A 19,795-nucleotide genomic window follows, 5' to 3' on the forward strand; every position below is an offset into this window, starting at 1 on the left:
TTATACGCTGTTTTAAAAAGTATTTCCTTTTATTCGTTTTAAATTTGTTACTTTTTAATGTCACAAGATGGTCCTTGTTCCTGCATGAAGTGGTAGAGGCACAGCATTTCAAACTGAGCTTTCATTCCCAAGCCCTTTCTTGGCCGTCACCAAACCCTGTCTTCTTTATATACTTTCTGTGAGTGTCCAAGTCATCTTGATTCGATGCGATCATTTATATGAACAGTCTCAGAGCACTATATAGTGACACTGGAAAAAGGCCCTTGATAGCTACTGCCACTTATTGGAAAAATCGTTATTGTGTACCTTCTGGGTGCAGGAGTTGTTCTAAGTATTGGAGAGACAGATTTGAACAAAAGAAGGTCCTGATGTTCTAGAGAGTGAAGACAAGAAGTAAATAGTGCATAATGGTTTGAACTACATGGCTCAGATCAGATGAATGATCAGAGGAGGTGGCTGGGAAGGAACAGCAGGTCAGATTGCATGGCCAGGGACAGTGGACCTTGCCCCCCCCCCCAGGACTCCCTTCTGCACCCTCAGGAAGGTGGCGCTGGCTCCTAACACAGGGGATACACCAGCATTATTTGTTAAGCAAATCAGCGAATCAGAGTTCAGAAGGGAAATCTTAATTAGATAAATCATCTTGTAAGTTAGGCATAGACTCTGGAGGATCATTTCTAAAATCCCTGTTTTCTGTAACACTGACGAGAGTGGAGTAAAAATCTAGGGAGTCAGCTAGCTTGACTTGGGTTTCAAGAATGGCCGGTGCACTCAACAAACCAATGTGTGACCTTGGGCTGGTCACCTCATCTCTCACCCCAGTTCTCATTCACAAAAATGAAAGCAAAACTTCCTTCCTTCTAGGGTTTCCAGGGGTGAGGTGGGTTACGTGGTCATTCTTTATAAGCTGCTAGACAACATGGAGACATTAGTGGTCCTTGGGGGAATTAGCTCTTCTGAACCTTCACTGTACCTGGTCCTCTTTTCTCTCCTTTTCCATTCTGTGCTTTTTTCTCCATCCCCTCTTTCAACCCCTGACTGGTCCTTTCAACTCCTGACTGGCTGCGGCATCGTGCACCTCAGTTCTCTGCCCCCGAAGTGGCTTAAGTGAAATGGGTCAACTCTCTGAAAATTCTGTCTATTTCTCAAGGACTTAAGGTGTGGTTCTTGGAACGGTGGGGAACGAAACATGTTTCCAACAGGGGTTGCTCACTTTTATTCTGTCTGTTGCATCATCTTCTGAGGTGAGATGAGTTAGAGTTCTGTGGATGGAGAACGAAACCTGGCCTGGATCTCCGAGGGCCTTTTCCCTAGAAGTGGAGAACTTGCCTGAAAGGCTCTGACTACTTGCCTTGCACTTACCAGTGCAGCGGGCAGACACCACTTGCCACTTCCTCACCTTCCTGCTTTTTATTCCCTCTACCCCCCCCCCCAACATTTGCTTTTTCACCACTTAGGCAATTTGAAGTGGAAACATGTAGCACTCTGCATAATAACACATTAGAGAGGCATTTCAAGGAATAAATTATTAGAATTGTTTACTTGCAGAGTTCACATGCACTGGCAAATTGCTCAGACCTCAGTTGCTTGGAGCTGCTGTGAGCAGACTTCTTCCAACAGAACTCTGACACAGGAGATGCTTCCTCCTGGTGGCCCTCACCGACTCTTCCTTGTCCCTTTCCTTTCAACACCTCCCTCCTTTACCACCCTCACATAACTCCCTGCAGTTGACCGTCCTTTTACACCTTAACGTGACGACATTTTGTGGGTTCCACCCCCAGATGGGCCCCCAATGCGAGCGAGGTGTGCAAAGGAATAAATCTTTAATGGGATAATTTTAGACCCTGTGGCAACTGGCCAGGGTGGCTATTTCGGGCTGTGGGCCTCTCTCCTTGACCCGAGACATGGTACTTTGCCTGCTGCCCCCAGGCTCCAGCCGACCTGCATGTAGACCTTGTAGCAAGGTTTTCTCTCTCCTGGGGGAGGCTTCTTCATTTCTCTGCTGGGCAGCCTGCTCAGGTCGTGGATCTGTCCACATGCAATCACTAAGGGTCTTCACAGTGACATTCCCCTGTGGTGGCACAGGCTGTCCCCACACAGGACAGTCTCCTTTCTGGGCATTTCCTGGTCTAGTTTTTGCCTCGTCCTCAGCCTCCAGCTTTATCAGCTGCAGAGACCATTCTGTGTACCTCGCCTTCTCTGAGTGAGGCGAGCGGGCGGGTGTCCAGGCTGCAGAGTGTGAGCAACCCTCCTACGCAGCTGCCCAGAGCTGCTGTCTGGGGCCCTCACAGCGATCTTGACCACCCTGACTGTCTCCCACTCACATGCCTGAGGCAGCTGCTGTCTGCAGAGGAAGCCAGTGGGGCCGCAGGATGGGTGGAGATGCTGGGAAGGTCCCAAAGGGGTCCTCGGAGGAGGGTGAGTTTACAGCCAAAATCAGCCCTGGGAAGGGGGTCTTCTTAGCTCTTCCACCCTAGAAAGTGCATACAAGTCTCCAAGATCCCTCTGGCAGGCGAGATCAATTCAGTAAGAACACAAAAGGGGAACAGTTTGTTTAAGAAAGATTTGAGCTTTTTATGCCAAAAGAGAGAAAATAGGGGACTTTTTATAAATACAAAGAAAAGATCTGGCTCTGTCTGGGAGTTTGCTCTTCTACAAATCCCTAACTATTTATTAAAAGGGGAGAATTCTAGATTTGTGGAGGGAGGGATGGGGAAGAAAAAGAAGTGGGGTGAGGAGACTTGGATAGCAAGAGTCTGAAGGACAGAAAATAATGGAGATAAAGCAAAGAGGAAGAAGATCAAGAGATAATGTTGGTTCCTTTATTTGCTGATGACTTAATTTTGATTGATGTTTATTGAGAACCAGCGATGTCTGTAAGTCATCACTTTTACCCACTTACAGCCCTCACTGTCATTACATTTTCATTTCATGGCTCTGAGTGTAGGCCAGGCTCAGTTGGGTGGGTCTTACGCACCCAAGACTGGATCACCCCTTCCCTTCCCTGTCCCCCCATGCCGTGAAGGCTGCAGCTCTTGCTGCTACCTCAGTTGAGACCATCAACTCAAATGTCTGTGGTGGTAGCTCCCATCACTGCCTGTGGGCTGAGTCTCTCAGCATCTCACTCCTGTGATTCTTCCTTGACCACTCAGACCTCTAAAGGTAAGGGTCCCAAGAGAACAGAAGCTGAAGTCACCTCTGTTGTTCAGCTCAGGCACAAACTTTATGAGACCCCAGTCATTATGGTCAACTGCTTTTTTATACAAGAATAAAAGCAAAAATAATAACATATATATATTCTGTGATGCCAGCATGACTGAGTAACTCGCCCATGTGGCTTCAGATGCCAGCAGGTACCTGTGACAGAGGACTTTGGGAGGAGGGTCAGCTAGGGAAGTTAGCCGGGAAGTCACAGTGGACAAAAGTACACAAATTAGCGTTAACATCAACTGCACTTGGTGGGAAAGTAGAGATTTGAGGAGTGCTGAAGAACTTGTGGACATGTTTAAAAGACTGGTAAAATGCCCACTAGCAATGCTTGCTGCTTCCCACCTCCCAACACACAAGAGATTTCCATCCAGTTGGAGTGATAAAAGTTAATTAAGTCATCAGCAAAAGCCACGGAAGTGTTTACTCTCCAAAAGATCAAGGTGAGAGAGGGACATCTACCCGGTGGAGTCCCGGATGATGAGAGCTTGTATGCAGAGAGGTGTTTGGCAGAGTGTGGCCAGAAAGGCTATGAGCCAGTTACCATTTGGAGAACATTCTCTGACTCTGGAGTGGGTATTCTGGCTTGTCTCATTCAAGCCCCAATGTTTGTGCTCAACGACTAATCTTGTTACCTGTCTTCTCTTACTTTGCCTCAGTTAAGTGACCAACTGTCCTTTCTTTCAATTACTTTATTCCTCTCATGTCCTAAACTCTAGCAATGACATTATTTCTCATGGTCATCACTTTATCGTTCCTTTGCATGAACAAGACTTTGCACCTGCTCCCCTTCCTTCCATATTTGCTACTCCACTGACATTTTGCCGATCAATGAACTCTCCCTGCTCTTCCACATTTGATTGCTTGAAACGTGTATTTTCATTTTTGGTTTCCACTTTTATGGCTATAGTCTTTTATCTTCTAGAATTGTACTTTATGTTTCATGTAGCTCATGCCTTTCTTCTTTAAGGTGATTTTTCTGATCCTAGGAGCCTAGCACAGTGTTATGAAGCAATAACCTTGGGGCACCCAGAGCTCAGCATATCCATCAGAGACAGCGGTGATATCTTCATGACATTCTCCTCCATTTCTAAGGACGTTCAGGTAGGGCTTTGAGTTCAGCTGCCATCCTTTTTATGGCAAGAGTGTCCCATACCCTGTCATCACTGTGGGTATGTTTATCTTAATTGAAACTTTCTTCTCCAGACATTACCCATTCTAGAGATTTTTTTTTAATCCTTAGGTAGATTAGGAGCTTTTTCTGCTCTTAGGTACAAAAATTATATTATTTATCATAGAAAACTTAGAACACGTGGAAGGGCTAAAATTCATAAAAATGTCATAGATAATAGTAATAATACTTTGGTGTGGTTCCTTCTCATTTCTGTCATCCATATTTATGTCTTTTATTTATAAAACATAGAATTACTACTTATATGGGTAGCATCTCCTCCAAGTGGTTTTCTTTTTTTATAGAACATTTTGTTACAGAATTCTAACCCCTGGCCCCAGCAGATTGGACCAAGGTGAGTGTCTGGTCTTGGTACCTGCTCTTTAGGATTCAATCAGATGGCCTCAAGGAATTATGCTACAATGTCATATTGAGGTGGGATTTGGATTTTCACTAGACACCCAAAACTTTATAGGAGATGCTGGTTTGCAAGAGGCAAGGAGAGGAGACACAGAGTGAGAAGCAGAAGAACAAATGCAGGAATCTAGAGGGATTCCTTGTGTCCTGACACTACCACTTGCAGTGGTGTTTTCAGTTAGCTTTTGATTCTGTCCTCGAGTCCTTCTTGAATGAGAGCATCATCTGTGGGATTCTGATCTGTTTTAGCAATTCCTGGGTAAGATGACAATTTGTAGCCTGCTTTACTCACTTAATACTTCATTATTTGTTTCTGGATCATCAGTGGTAATTTTGGCGCAGAGTGAATACTGTGACTGTTTCAAGATTTATGAGAGAAATGCAATGTGGTTGAACAGCGGTGTGATATAATGCTAAGTTCAAATGCCAGGCTTGACACTTGTTCGCTCTGTGATTTGGAGAGCCAACAAGTGCCTCAGTTCCGTCCTCTGTAAGGTGGATCTACATGATTAAGTGATCTATGTATCTAAGTTCCCCAAACATAATCTGTCACAGAAGTAAGGGCTCAGTAGATTTCATCATTATTATTAATAATCATGATATTAAAGCCTTGGTTATGGCTCACGTGGTAGCCTCCACATTTTCAACATTATAAGCAAAGCTGCAGTAAATATCCTTATAGTTAGAAAGGCATGCATGGTTATTCCTTGAGGTAAATGCCTAGAAGTTGCATCACTGCATCCAAGATTATAGACTTGTAATAAGTTTTAAAACATTTATTGTCTTCGCTTTCTGTGGAACCCCTAAATTCCTCACACTCCAGTCTTTACCATTTCCTTGTCCTTGTCCACAATTTCAGAGACAAGAATCTCTTTCTGCATCTAGAATTAGCTCTATGCTCACCTGCCAACAAAGATCTAAAATTTGTCTTGGGCTTTTTCAGGTAGATACAACTTATTTATCTACCTGTAAATTAAGGGTAGATTAGGTTTATATAGAGATTAACTTTATAGATTAGGTTGATATTTTGAGAGCTGACTCCAGAGTCACTAACCATTGAATGAACTTTGGGGCTGATGTAGGAAGAGTGCCAGACAATGCTAAGATAATCAGATATTGAAGCCTCACAGCATTTACAAAATCATGCCTATTTAGAAATAGGTACATTTGACATGCTTTTCTGAAATGCCTGGAATTATTCCCCACTTGTAGATCCTACCCTGGCTTCCAGGCTCTGAAAATATCAACTAGAAATTCAAAGAGATGTGTCTTTGATGTGCTGGACCTTGGAAAAATGAAGATAACCTAGCATGGTCCTTATTCTCAAGGAGCAGAGTCTGTTGGAGCAGTAGGTGTGCAAATAATTGCAGTGCAAAGTTAGTTTTGCTGGAAGGGAGGTGTGTGCTGTAAGGAAAATCCTCTGTGAGGTGGTCTCTGGGCTTGAGTCTGCATGTTGTTGACTGTTTGACCCCAGAGGGTTTTATTTGGCCCAGTGTTAGAACATTAATATTTTTCTAGTTACCAACAATTAGCCACTGAATGTTTCAAATAAAACAAATGCAGATTTCCATCTTACTTGGGCAACAGTGTGAGCTGTCTAACCACCTAGTTTGGGTCCTTTCTTTTACCACAGTCTCTATCACTCCCTACTGCAATGCCTTATACTGCTTCACTTATTTATGTTACCTGTGCGGGTTAAGGGAGTTTGTGACCATTTGCCCTTATTCTCCCACAAAGTATTGGGAAGGTTCAGACAGATTTGCTGTCTGAAGGGGATGGGGAAAGGTTAGGGATAAGCTGTGTGCATAGGTGAATCCTTGCAAGACAGAATAATATTTGCATAGATACAGGCACTGGAGCCCAGAGAACCTTCTTGGACCATTAAAGCAGGCTCAGATGGGAGGAAACTAGGGTGTTTGAGGGAAAGGATCAAGAGCAAGGATTGGAAAGCATATAAGAACTGGCTCACAAGCAGGTGGCCACTTCAAAAAGTAAGGATTTCAGATTTGCCCCATAAAACTGGATCCGCTATCTGATAGGAGAACAGCTGATGGTTTGGCCTAGCATGCTTGATTTCATAGTGGCACCTTGCAAAGCACCTGATGGGCAGAATCTCATTGAATCCTGACCCTAAGTCCACAAGACCTGTACTTTTATATCCTCACCAGATAAGATGAGAAGTGCAGGTTGAAGGAGGTTGGTTAAGGGACTTCCCCAAGTTTACACACAGGAAGTGGCAGAGCTGAGCTCACCAGTTAATCAAGTGGGCATGTGATTCCCAGAGGGCGTTCATGTTTCAGGACTGTGTTGCTATCAAGTGAAGTTGGGGTTGCTTGGGGGATCACTCCGTGACTAGGCAAAGGACCAGAGGACTTCACCTTGCAGCACTAGTAGCAGGCAGACAGCCCAGGTCTGGATCGGTGAGGTCCTTCCTCACCAAACCACAGGCTGGGAGTCTTTCCTTTCTCCTTCGCTTTTCAGTTTTGTGTGTCTCCCGGAGATGTTCTTCCTCCATATCCCTATAGAGCTGCGTGCATCTCATCCCACTAGTATATTTCAAATTCCTAAAGGGCAGGAGGACTTACGTATTATTTGTCTTAATACACACACACACACATCACACACACATGTATATACACATATATACATATACACACGTGCACGTATGTATATGTCTATATGTGTGTGTGTATATATATGTATATATATATATATTTTTTGCATTGCCAGCATAGTGCTTTCTTGAGTGGCTGAATTCCAAAATTATCTTTTTTCAGATCATTTCTTCTTGTGTGTGCATTTCAGAGTGAGTGGTAAGTTAAACACGGTTTCTTTGAAAATACAAACAGAATTTCTTTACACATTCTACTTGAAAACTGTTTTCCAAAACAAGGAAAAGTAAGACAGGGAAGTTGTTTCAAAGCGCAAACCCTTTTAAGAGTCAATGTCACATTTATTGCCATAAAATATTTTGTTCTGTCTGTGAGACATCTGGTTCCCATTACAGACAGTCTTGGGTACTTGAGTTCACCAGCGATTTTGCATACCAAGCAGCGTGCTTGTGAAATCCCCACACAGTCTCCACCAGGATGTGTCTGCACCAGGCAATTCTTCCAGACAACCCTGCTATCACCAACTTAATTCTTAGCAACACACTTTCAAGGTTATTTTGTTCATACTTACCTTAAGGACCAAATTGCCTCTGTCTGAGACACGAAGAACTTCAAAACCCCGGGGGTGTTTGCTTTATGTCACGGTGTGGTCCAACTATCTATAATCTAGCACTGAAGTCAATGAAACATCTAAATCTGAAGTCTATATTTCCTAGGAACATTGACCCAGAAATGAGAAACACAATATGGAATGTTTGCTAATGAGTCATGAATTTCATGATAATTGCTTCCACATTCGGGATAGTTCCTTTAAGCCATCTAATCTTGACATATCCTGCAACAATCCCATGTGTTGTAAATGATTTTGTTTTATTTCTTAGGTTACTGTTAAGGGCTTATTTTATGGTTCATTTCATTTTCTTAAAGAAAACCACACACGTGAGCACGTGTGTGCGCAAACACACACAGGGAGCCTGACATGTACCCACACTACCGGGCTTCCGGCCTCCCTCTGTATTTTTTGGACATAAAATAATTATGAAGCTAAAAGGAACCCTCATCCTTTGGTTTGGAAATAAAAATAAACTCATTGAAATATGGTCAATGTTCAAGTTCCCGTGCAGGTTTCTAAGAGAGAACTGGGATGATCCCAGCACACCGCCCTCTCTCTCCCTGGACGTGAGACTCCGAGCAGAACAGACAGACGCAAGCAGCACACAGTACAGTCATAATGGGAAATTAAGTACGACTTTTAAAAACTGCTCACATTATAAAGTGATCTATTAGTATCCTATGACTTTGGCGCTTAAAGTGACTGATCTAATTGCATGATTTGGCTCCTGACAAGCGTTAAAGAGCTGCAGAATCTTCCGGGTATTTTATCTCTTTTGGGAGATTTTAAAGTGAATTTTCTTTGGAATAGAGCTTTGTTCTGGCTGTACAAAGATGGTGTAGAAATAATCTCTCAGTTCTGATAGAACCAGAGGTAATTATAGTTTCTTCTTCTCTGATTCCTGAATCAATAAGCCCGATATTACAAACATTCTTCTTCTTCTTCTTTTTTTTTCTCCTTTTCCTTGATTAAAAGAAACTGTCTTTTCAGCTTGAGGATGTTTCCCTGAAGCGTAAGCTTGAAGCCTTTCTCTAATGAGGTTTTCTAGCGATCAGGAGGTGTTCTCTTTCTGTGCCTGCTTCTCATTTTGTATCCTTGGGAATGTTTTCTAGACACATTCATGATCCTAAGACAACATCTTCGAGTCACACTTTCAATTTAACTTGATTTGAACAGGTTCTCAGAAAATGCTGGGACTGCTTAGCAGCCATGCTTCTTAGATGCATCTCCTAAGAGTTTAGTTTTCCTAAAAAGAAGGGAGTATATGGGAGCATGCCAATGATCTTTGGATTTGGCTTTATGCTTCTGACACCAAGGGCTCTTTCTTGTAGCATTTTAATCATATGAACAGCAGGAAGCTTATTAATGAAATGGAATTGCAGCTTTTTCATGCTGAGGGAATTCTTGTTAGCCTTAAGTGCGTCATCAGTTTAAGATAAACTGAGGGGCTTCCCTAGTGGCCTAGGGGTTAATCTTAGCACTATCACCACTGTGGCCTGAGTTCGATCCCGGACCAGGGAGTGACCCACAGGGCACAGCAGACTTCTCCTGTCTCCTTGCTGCTCCCCTCAGCAGTATGTTTCAGTAGATCCACCTGTTCTGCTCCCCATTCTGTCTCTGGTGATTCTCTCACCTCCCCTCATACCTCTGGCCTACACCCCAGTCCTTCTATGCATAAACAAATATTTTTAAAAAATCTCAAAAAATAAGAGATAAACTGAAATTTTAAATTTTGATGCACATATGGATTTTAATGGTGGATTTCAGATCCCTCATTGTAGAATTATTGGCTTCTGCCCTTCAGATTTTTGAGGTAATGAGCCACACTGTTATTCATGTAGCTGACAGTGAACTCCTGAAATGTAATTAAAACACCCTAGTAACCTGATCAGAGCATAAACACCAACCTTATTTATTTAAACATCTCTCTCTAAAATGGACATTTTTTTTTTTTAAAAGGGCAAAGCTAAGTAGAAAGAAGTTTAAAGACACTCTGAGTAGCTTGTAAATCACTGCCTTTTTTCTCAAACTGGGAGTCTACAAGAGGAGATATATTTGTTATTGACCTGAATTAGGATACAAAAGGGCTAAGGTTGTCACTGTAGCACTCTGCTTGTGAAAACACCATCTGAGGAGATGCTTGACTCCCTTCCCACCTCCTGCACACACTTTCACTGTTGCAAAAGGGCATCACCTTTCCTGTGTGCTAGGCAGGCATGCGACAATATAATTTCATCCGAAAATAGATACACATTAAAAGATGTACAAACATTAGAACAAAAAATTCACATTAAATTTTAAAAACTTATGTATTTTTAAAAAATAGTTTATGTCTCAAAAGAAACTGAAACCCAGGGAGGACCCTGTAACTCTTATCGATTCCCCCAAAGAAAAATCTCACATGGCCGTGGTAGCTTGTCAGACTTAGGAAACTGATTTAATACTGTTAACTCAGCTATAGCTCTTCTGTGGGCTTTAGTAGTTTTTACAACACTCTCTTTTGGGAGTATATTAGTGTGTAGAAATTCACTAACATCTAGGGTGAAGTCGGCTTCTCTCACCAGTGAGTACTGATGGTAAGATTAGCAGATGGTGTGTGTTTATGTGTCCTATGACTGATGAAAAAAGAGGTAGAGTCAGTTACATTAAAATGAGGGCACTTTTTGTTGATTGCTTTGGTTCATCCATTAATAAACTAAAAGAAAAAAAAAACCCCATTCTATAGAAAATGCCTACTGGAGCACACATACAGAAACATTGATTCTGCTCTCAAAAAATTTCGCAGATGGAGATAGAAAGAAAGTTCACAATTATGGAACAGAGTGCTGGTCACCACAGGACAAATGAAAGACACCAGTGTCTCTAAGTCCCTGCAAATCCCAGGTACTGTACCAGGCATTGGCTGTCAGGCAGTCACTGAGACCCATGCCTCTGTTGTTCTGTGGATCTTACTTTTGAGTGTGGGAGACAAGAATGCTACTGAGTGGTGACTATATGGTATTCTAAAGAGGGTAGGGGGTCATACAGGTAGGTCTTGACCTGGTCAAGAGATACAGGAAAAGGACTCAGGAGTATGGTCACCATTCTGAGATATTGAGAATGACTGTTGCATTTTTGGGCCAGTTCCTGCTCAGTTTCATTCAGAACCTGTGTAGCATCGGTGAGCTTTGCTATAGCAATTGAGCCGCAGAGTTCCTGGTAGAGTAACGTCATTGATTCTTGGAAATAACTCAAAATCCCTCTGATATCATATTTGATAGACTCTTCTTTTCCACTTAACCCTGGGAGGTTCATTATTGGGTTCATATTGGACCTGAGTTGGAGAGGGGTGATTTCTTTCCATAAATCTCTCGAGGATAGTTGGTAGTCAGTATGAGAAATGAAACCAGTGTAGTTTTCCTTCTCAAATCAAGATGCAGTATTCAAACTGACCACATTCTCACCATCTAGCCTACTACAGAGATGATCAGATACATCTTCTGCCTAGAGCCCCCCCCTCAGTCCCCCCAGTTACTTTCCAATGGAGATGATTCACTGGAGACAGAGTTGGGAGCAGAACAGGCAAACTGAAATACACAGTTAAGGGGAGCAGCAGGCAAGACAGGAGAAGTCTGCTGCGCCATGTGGGTCAGCTGCCTGGCCTGGGATGGAACTCAGACAGTGGTGTGATAACATTGTGTCTTAACACTTAGGCTACCATGGAGGCCCCCTCTCCTCAAGTTTGAGTTATCTAGATAATTGCTTCAATTCTGTAACTGGTGTGTTAACCATTCTAAGCATGTTTTTAATCAAACATTTATTTTGCATTTAGGTATGCAGATAACAATGTACTATGAATTCCATCTTTTTTTTTTTCCTGCAAGTTTTCATCAGGGAGCATGTGTGTGTGTGCACTTATATTTATTTACAAACCTTGCTCAAGTATAAATGAAAATCCTAAGTCTGATTTCTGTTTAGAGCTCTGAGATTTTGGACTTGCTGCTTGTGGTAGTTAGTGAAGAGACAGCATATTTTACCAGGTAAGAGCTGAGGTTTTGGAGTTCAAATTCTAAGGACAAGATTCAACTATACATTTATTTGCTTGCAACTCTTAACAAATCACTTCACCTCTCTAGGCCTCGATTTCCCACTCTGAGTTTGGGGTGATGATAAAATTGTTTGCCTGATTTATCTCGTAGTCTTATTTATTTGATGATACTTACTAGAACTTCAAGCATTATTTAGTGCTTACTATGAGTCATTATTGTTACAGAATAAATATACTCAATAGCATAATTTAGATATGGCATCCATGTGACAGCTAGCCATTCAAAATTTTCTAAGGACAATAAAATTTAGATTTCTAATGTCATAAGCTTATTCTTTACATGGTAGTTTAATGTTTAGAAAGTTAGCCCCCAAATAAAGTCTGGTAAAAACTTTTGAAAATATTAAGGGAATTTTCATGAATTATTTCTGGGTAGCTCACTTTGAAGTATTTTTGGAAATTCTATAACAATAGAGTAACTTTCCAGGATATGGTACTAAACTTTCCAAAATGTTTTATTTAACTGAGAAGCATTAGAGTAACCGGGATAAATATAAACATTTTATATCACAAAAGCCTAACTAAACCATTAATTTAAAAACGTTAGAATGTAAATATGCACATCCTATTTGGTATTCAAAATAGTGAGATCTTTCTGTTATAAAAATGGTTTTCTAGAAACTCAAATGGGTTCATATTAAAGAGGACAGGGATGGATTTTTCAGTGAAACCTGTCCGGAAAGTATTTGGCGGAGTAGACACAGGGGGTTGTACATGAGCGTAGGAGAGAGAAAATGTAGCCTTGATGCAGTAGTTAACATCTTGATGATGAAAGTCATTTTCGACCACAAAAGATAATTTTGTTTCATTTTATATTTTCTTCTTTTCTATTATTTCCTTGAGAGTTGGGATACTTTCTCCCTTGATTTCCACTTTTATGTAACCAAAGAAAACATTTAAAAATATCGCCTCTGAAGAACACAAAGGGCTTTAGACAGACACCAACTGCAAGTGATCATTCTCATTGGCTCATTGGTGTAAACCTCTAACAGCTGGTGCATGTAGGAAGTAAAAGAATGTTTTTATGTCAACTTAATGAGATCAAAGTTTTAGATCTTAAAAAGACAAAATGGGGGAGTTCAATCCACTGAAAAATGACTGTTCAATACATGGTGCATGGATACCTCCCACCACAAAAGAGAAAATGTTAGGGTGTCCTGCAAGTTACTGGGGAGACACAGCACCTGTTTTTGGTCAACTGGAGTCTCACTGGACACCAAGTCACTTTGCCAGTTATTGGGGTGTTCATCAACCCTTCGAGATGCCATTTGCACACGGTCAACTCATCTGCCTCAGAGCACCCCATCCCAGCTGCTAGGTGATTCTAGAATATTGGAAGTTCTCCTAAGTCTACCTGGGCAACTTGTTTTTCTCTTTAGCAGTGAGTCTCTGCATGGAGGTGAACCCACAGTTAGGGGTTGCTCAACTCAAACCTCTGCATCTTTAAGAAATAGTTTACTTGTGAATCAGTAAGTGCACCAGACAAAGCAGTCATTACTTATGCATTCCTGCATACCCGGCAAGGTGAAAATAATAGAATAAACATCATATACTTCATTATGATATCGGTTTACACTTCCAGGGTACACAAAAAGAGGCCATTTCATCAAGCTAATTGCCTGAAAGTAAAAGAGAGAGAACTTTAGCTATTAGTCTATTATGGGGCTTTTTTCTTAATCACAAATAGGGGCCGTGTGTCCCTGGGGGGATGTGTATTCTAATTTACAATTGAACTGCAGATCACAGCAATCAATCTCGGGCAGCACTTTTACAGTGTAATTGCTGCAACATAACAAATAAAAAAAAAAAAAAGAAGAAGAAGAAGAGGAAGAAGGAGAAGAAGGCCTAAACTGAGCTTCAGCTAGAGGTGGAGATATTTCCAGGCTCTAGTTCAGGGAGGGAGGGAGGGAAGGAACACCACAGACATGAATATGCAATGAGCCTCATTAGCAGCCCGGTGTTGCCATGACGAATGGCATTATCCCCGGCCTGATGCTGCCTAAACATGAATTTTCTAACGACCCATTTATCATGACTTGTCATGGGCTTCTGTACTGTACTTTCTTCCAGCTCACACACCTTTCCCTATTATGCTGGTAGAAATCGTGCCTTTTATTATTATTGTTTCCTTTTGTATTGATTTCTGGCTCTTCAAAGCAATTGTGCAAATATAACAGCATGCAACTGAGTGATGTGTGACTTCAAAAAGTTGAAGAGGGAACACTTGATCATCCCTTCCATCTTCCTTACAGCCTTAGAATTGAGAAAAAGTCAGGGTAAACTTTTAAAGACATTTCCTCACCGGTGAGCTTTTTTTACTGGGGCATTCTGACCCTGCAGATGTTTTTTGAATTTATAATTAACTATGTTGTTTTCTTTGGTTTATTTTATTCCACCCCCCCTTTTTTTTTCCTGTACTTCAGCATCTTGAAGGTAGACTCCAAAGTTTTGAGGTCTTTCCCAAAAAGCTGACAAGCCAGGACATAAGACTATAAGATTAAAATGCTGGACAGATTTTTATTGCTTAGCATTTGAGAAACACACCGGTTGATTTCTCACTTCCAAATCGGCTTAGGTTTTAGTGAAGAAGGTTAGTCGGTTTCTGTGATGAGGAGTTCCCAGGAAGTGTGACTTGCCAATAGCAAAACAAACAGGACAGGATCCATGAGGTCTGTGTACTGTTTAGGGGTCATAAAATCACTTTCTGCAAAGTCTTGAGTCTTTTCCATGGAGAACTGGAGGTGGGAGAGGAACCTGTTCAGGGAAAGCCTCCAACACAAGAATAAGGTCCGAGACTGGCAGACACATCTCACCAAAGGGGAGACACCTTCGCTGGGTTTAAGCTTAGTCTACTTAGTTGTCATAAAGAGAGGAGGACTGAAATGAAGGCAGGACCCCAGGGCCTAAGGGAAAAGATCACACACTGTTTTGCACATTTAGAGATAGTTGTTCCTGCATATTTACGGTTCCAAAATTATTGACCTGAACTTTTTAAGTGAGAGGCTCCTATTATGCAGTGAATGCTACACCAGTGCTAATGGTATGTTTAGGTAGTGATACACATTAATAATATTATGTATTTATGCAAAATTATTTTACATGTCAATGACAAATCCATGAACTTCTGATCCATAGGTGATATCATGTAGAGTTTGCCATTCTATGCCATTTATGTTACTAATACATGGCAACTTAATGCTAAAATGTTTTATATATTAATGATGATTTTGTATTTGCAAAACATTTTGATATTCCAGAGATTTTCTAAGTCAGATTCGCAGGTTGACTGGGTGCGGGGATATTATTCTCATTTTAAAGAAGAGAAAATGGAGGCTAAGAGCTAAGTGACTAGATCAAGGTCACACAGCAAATGGATGGATGGGAGGGGACTCAACTTTAATTCTTTAAAAACTTAGGTGCTTGGCCCTCCCTGGTGGCGCAGTGGGTTAAAGCCCAGCACTGAGAATCTAAAGCCGCTTCCGCATGAGTTCGATTCCCGCCTGCCCCGGAGGTGACCACATGGTGTGGCAGACCTCTCCTGACCCACCCGCTGCTCCCCTCAGCAGTGTACTTCGTCGATCTGCCTGTTCTGTTCCCCTCTCTGTCTCTGGTGAAGCCTCTCACCGCCCCTGAGCCTCTGGCCTGTACCCCAGTTCTGTATGCACAAATAAATAAATCTTTAAAAAAAAAAAAAAAACTTAGGTGCTTGGATGTGCCCACCGTCACCAGGGCAGACATTGCTCCTGAATTATTATTATCTCTTCCAGGATTTGGTATTGAGTAAGATGGGAAAAAGAACCCTTTGAAGATGTCCATCATTTACACTTGAGAATCTGTTAATCTCCTAAACTATTTACCAGATTTGGAATTAGCAAGCACATCAATTAAAATTAAGTTGCCATTCCAAACATTTAAGCTAACTTATCTTGCTTTATTTAAAGATGCAGAGAGAAAGTGTTTTCAGCATAAAGAGATGGGCACCTTTCTTGGTGGTGTTCTGATATCCATTTTTTTGTTTGTTTCTAAAGAAAATATTTTTATGTTTTCCCCATGAATGACCTAAATAGAAATTTTAGAGATATTTTGCTAAAGAAGGAATTCAAATATTAGCAAATAGTATTAAAGAACATTGTGATGTCTGAATAGTTAAGACCGTGTCTACGTGACATCGGACATCTGGATGAAGATGGAAAAAAAAATGAGTAAAGAAAATCTTGATGTTTTGTTTATTTGATACCAGACATCTGAATCTTTAGCATCTGGGTTTTTGCCTGGTTTTCACCAAGATTTTCTATCGGTATTGCCATCATAGAAAGATACAGAAGAAAATTTAATACCATTATTTTCAAATTAGATAAAAAATTTGTATTTAATTCATCTACAAATATTAACTAATTATTCTATTTACCATAACATTTACTGAATAAAATTGTCCTCTGGACAAATAAATACAGAAAGAAAAGATGTAATTAGGTGATGTAAGAAGAAAACTAGGCTTTGAGCATATTTATATCTTGGTCCTGGTTTTCTGACAGTGATTTCCTTGGGCAAGAATCCTTTTAGGTTCTCAGACAACAATTTTCTCTCCTGGGGAGTAGTCTCCCCATGCGTAATGAGGCTCTGTGAATTTACAATGTGTTTTGACAATTGTAAAATTTAGTAAACACTTAGTAACATAGGAGATATGTCTAGGAATAGACGTTTTCCTTGCCAAGTGAATTATCTGACCTGATAAAATCAGTGTAAACCCTCACTCTTAGCAGCCTCTCACATGCCTGAGGCTGAACCCCGGAGAGGCATCAACTGAAACAGGACTTCAAAGACTTCACTGCAATGAAAAGCACCTTATGTGACTGACATTTTTTTGTGATCTCATCTAAAAAAAGTTATCATAATTATTGAACATTTCCTCTGTAGCTTATTCTCAATCCAATCAGTTATAATGAAAATAGTCTGTTTGCTTTTTATATTCTCAAGTTTTCAAAATGATTAGTGCTTCCTTGAGATATCCCATTAATTGGACACACAACCCAGATGAAAAGACTGAAACCCAAGAGTATATAAAAAAACATAAAGTTGTTGCAATTTAAGTGCCTTCAAAAGACCTAATTTGATTTTTAAAAGCAATTCTGCAGATGTGAAAATTGAAGGCAGGCAGAAACAAGATATGGTTTAATGAATGTGTAGGTTAAGAAGCACTTCGAGGTTTCAGTAGTCTTATTCTGTATTTTCTTATTTAACTGTTAGGTTGGAAAGATTGGGTCCAGAACACAATAGGAATTGCTGAAATTTATGACTTGTTATTTTCTTTATCGGATTACCCCCTTACTCGTGTGTTTCTAAAACAACTGGGTATCTGCATATAGAATTTTAACCCTAGTACCCAGCCAGCCAGACTTCAAATTCAAATAAAGCAAATTGGCCTCTCCACTTGCTTTGCTGTAGCTGCTTTAACAATGAGCGCATCCCTTCCCATGAAGGGTAGGCTTGGCTTGGTCCTCCCCAGGGTAGACTTGGTCCCACTTCCCAAAAAAAAAAATCCTTCTACTGGTTTTAATGACATCTTCAGTCATTAATGAGTTAATAAAAATCTCAAAGTCATCTGGGGCTAGATAAGGAGGAAGAAAGAAAAGTATTGTGCTATAATGACAGGCTCCCTGGCCGCCCTCTGAGATGTCATGGGTCAGTCATGTTAAGAATGTGTGTGTCCAATCATCTGCTGATCCTTATCAGTCAGCCCTCCAGCAGGAACTGACAAGGGCCAGTTTGGAGTCACAATGAATAAACAATGACTCTTTGGGTTGTTGGGGACTGTGTAATAGAGTGAGGGGTGTATATATACTAAAACACGATGACATTAACAATCAATATAGCAATTAACCCACAAGTTATTGGATGAGGTATCCACGGGTCTTCAGCCTGTTTGTGCTCTGGAAAGGCCCAGATGGGGGAGTCTCATGGACTCCAGGGTGGGCAAGGACCCGAGACTCTGAGCCCCCATCTGAAAGTCATGCCTTGTTTCTCTGGCTCAAGTAGTCCAGGCCTGGAAGCTTGGAGTCCTGGGAGAGCTTATTTAAAAAGCAGGTCCTTGAGTCTCTTTCCTAGTGATTCCTGTGAGTTGGTCATAGGGCTGATACTTGGTGTATGTAGTGAAGCTTCCAGGTGATTTTGATCATCTAGGTGAGGGAGTGGCTGTGCAGTTGTCATTCCCAAGTGAGGTCCCAGGTCAGGAGCATTGGCTGCACTTGGGTGTGCGCTAGGGAAGCAGGTTCTCAGACCTGACCCAGAACAACAGAAAAGAGCCTCTGGGCCCATTGCTCAGTTGATCCTGATGCATCCAAACAGACTGAGAACCAAGACCAGTTTTCATTTAACGCTCCCCCAATCCCGGCTCTCCAGGGGTGATTTGTTACACATTGGAGTTATGATGCTGAAGTGTGCATGTGATTTCGTTAAAAAATTTAAGTGAGACAGATCCAAGCTCTTCTCCATGCACACATCAGGGCTTTGCAAACACACTTCCAGGTTGTCCTAAATGGTTCTGATGTCATTGACTTTGCTCATAATTAAAGGGGAAGTGTAAATAAAATATGCCTTTTTTTTTTTTTTTGGTCTCTTATTTAAAATAGAAAGGGAAAGTGGGTTTGTAAATCATCTTACAAGCCAAAAAGGAAAGTGGGAGAAAAATAAGAAGTATAAAGCATTTATTTACTAATCAATGTGGCTGATACTCATCTGGGCATTCCATGCCCACAGGCTCCTTTGAGTCTTAGTGAATTCTACTTTAGAAGAAAAAGAGCCACAGGACAGATAACTGGACCTCTTACTATGAGGGAAATACGCAGGACCCAAGGCCACCATTTCACCAGAGTAAAGAGTGGCCAAGATCTCCTTACCCTGAGTTGGGATGCCTCTCAGGTTGGTTGAAAGTCTTATTGGAAGGGGCACCCTGGAGCTAGCTCACTAAACTTTCAGAAGAGGTGGGCTTGACTGCTGGGCACACAGTAGGTTTAAATCAGTGTTTCCCAGAATTTGTTTCAAAGAACAATGGTAGGGTTCTGGGCATTAGTCCACAATAAAAATACCCAAAACATCTGAGTTTAAATGTAAAACTCAATTAAGGCGAGTTTTATTTATTTTGGGGGTGATTTATTTTCAGCAGTGACCTCCAGCAAAGACCATGTGCTATGATTCTCTAGCAAAACCCTATTATCAAGGATAGTCTGGTAGAATTAAAACCCTATTATCAAAGATAGTCTGGTAGAAGTGGCATTCTGAGCACCAGCCTTCATGAGTCATGAATTCTGTTCTTCCAAGATGGCAGACACCTGGGGGTAGAAGTTAGGTCTAAGTGTTGTGGAGGAAGGAAACAATTTCTTTGTGATAATTTATTAAACTCTCTGTCTGGCATCAACATTAATTATATGGTGGCTTGAAGCCAACAAGAAGGTTTATGTAACCATCACCAAAGAGTTAAATAAGTTGTCTAGCTGTTGATGGCCTGGTTAAATCATCCCTGAATTGTTGGCATAACTCCCAGAACAGGTATTCATTAAAAAAAAAAAAAAAAAAAAGGAAGAAAGAAAGAAAAAGAAAGAAAGAAACCTGGATCTTACTAGTGAGATTTCAATGTGTTTTCACCAGTGGGAGACAATTCTGTTGCAACTCCATACATGTTCCCAGGCCCT

At 41.1% G+C, this 19,795-nt stretch overlaps 1 long non-coding RNA gene across 1 annotated transcript in view; it reads left to right on the forward strand.

Moving 5' to 3' along the window:
* Window positions 1–19,795, forward strand: part of LOC105854381 — a 72,185-nt gene that overhangs the window by 13,881 nt on the left and 38,509 nt on the right. The window lies entirely within an intron of this gene.

Source organism: Condylura cristata, unplaced genomic scaffold (assembly GCF_000260355.1).
Source record: "Condylura cristata isolate star-nosed mole 26May11 unplaced genomic scaffold, ConCri1.0 scaffold00035, whole genome shotgun sequence".
Taxonomy (NCBI): Eukaryota; Metazoa; Chordata; class Mammalia; order Eulipotyphla; family Talpidae; genus Condylura; species Condylura cristata.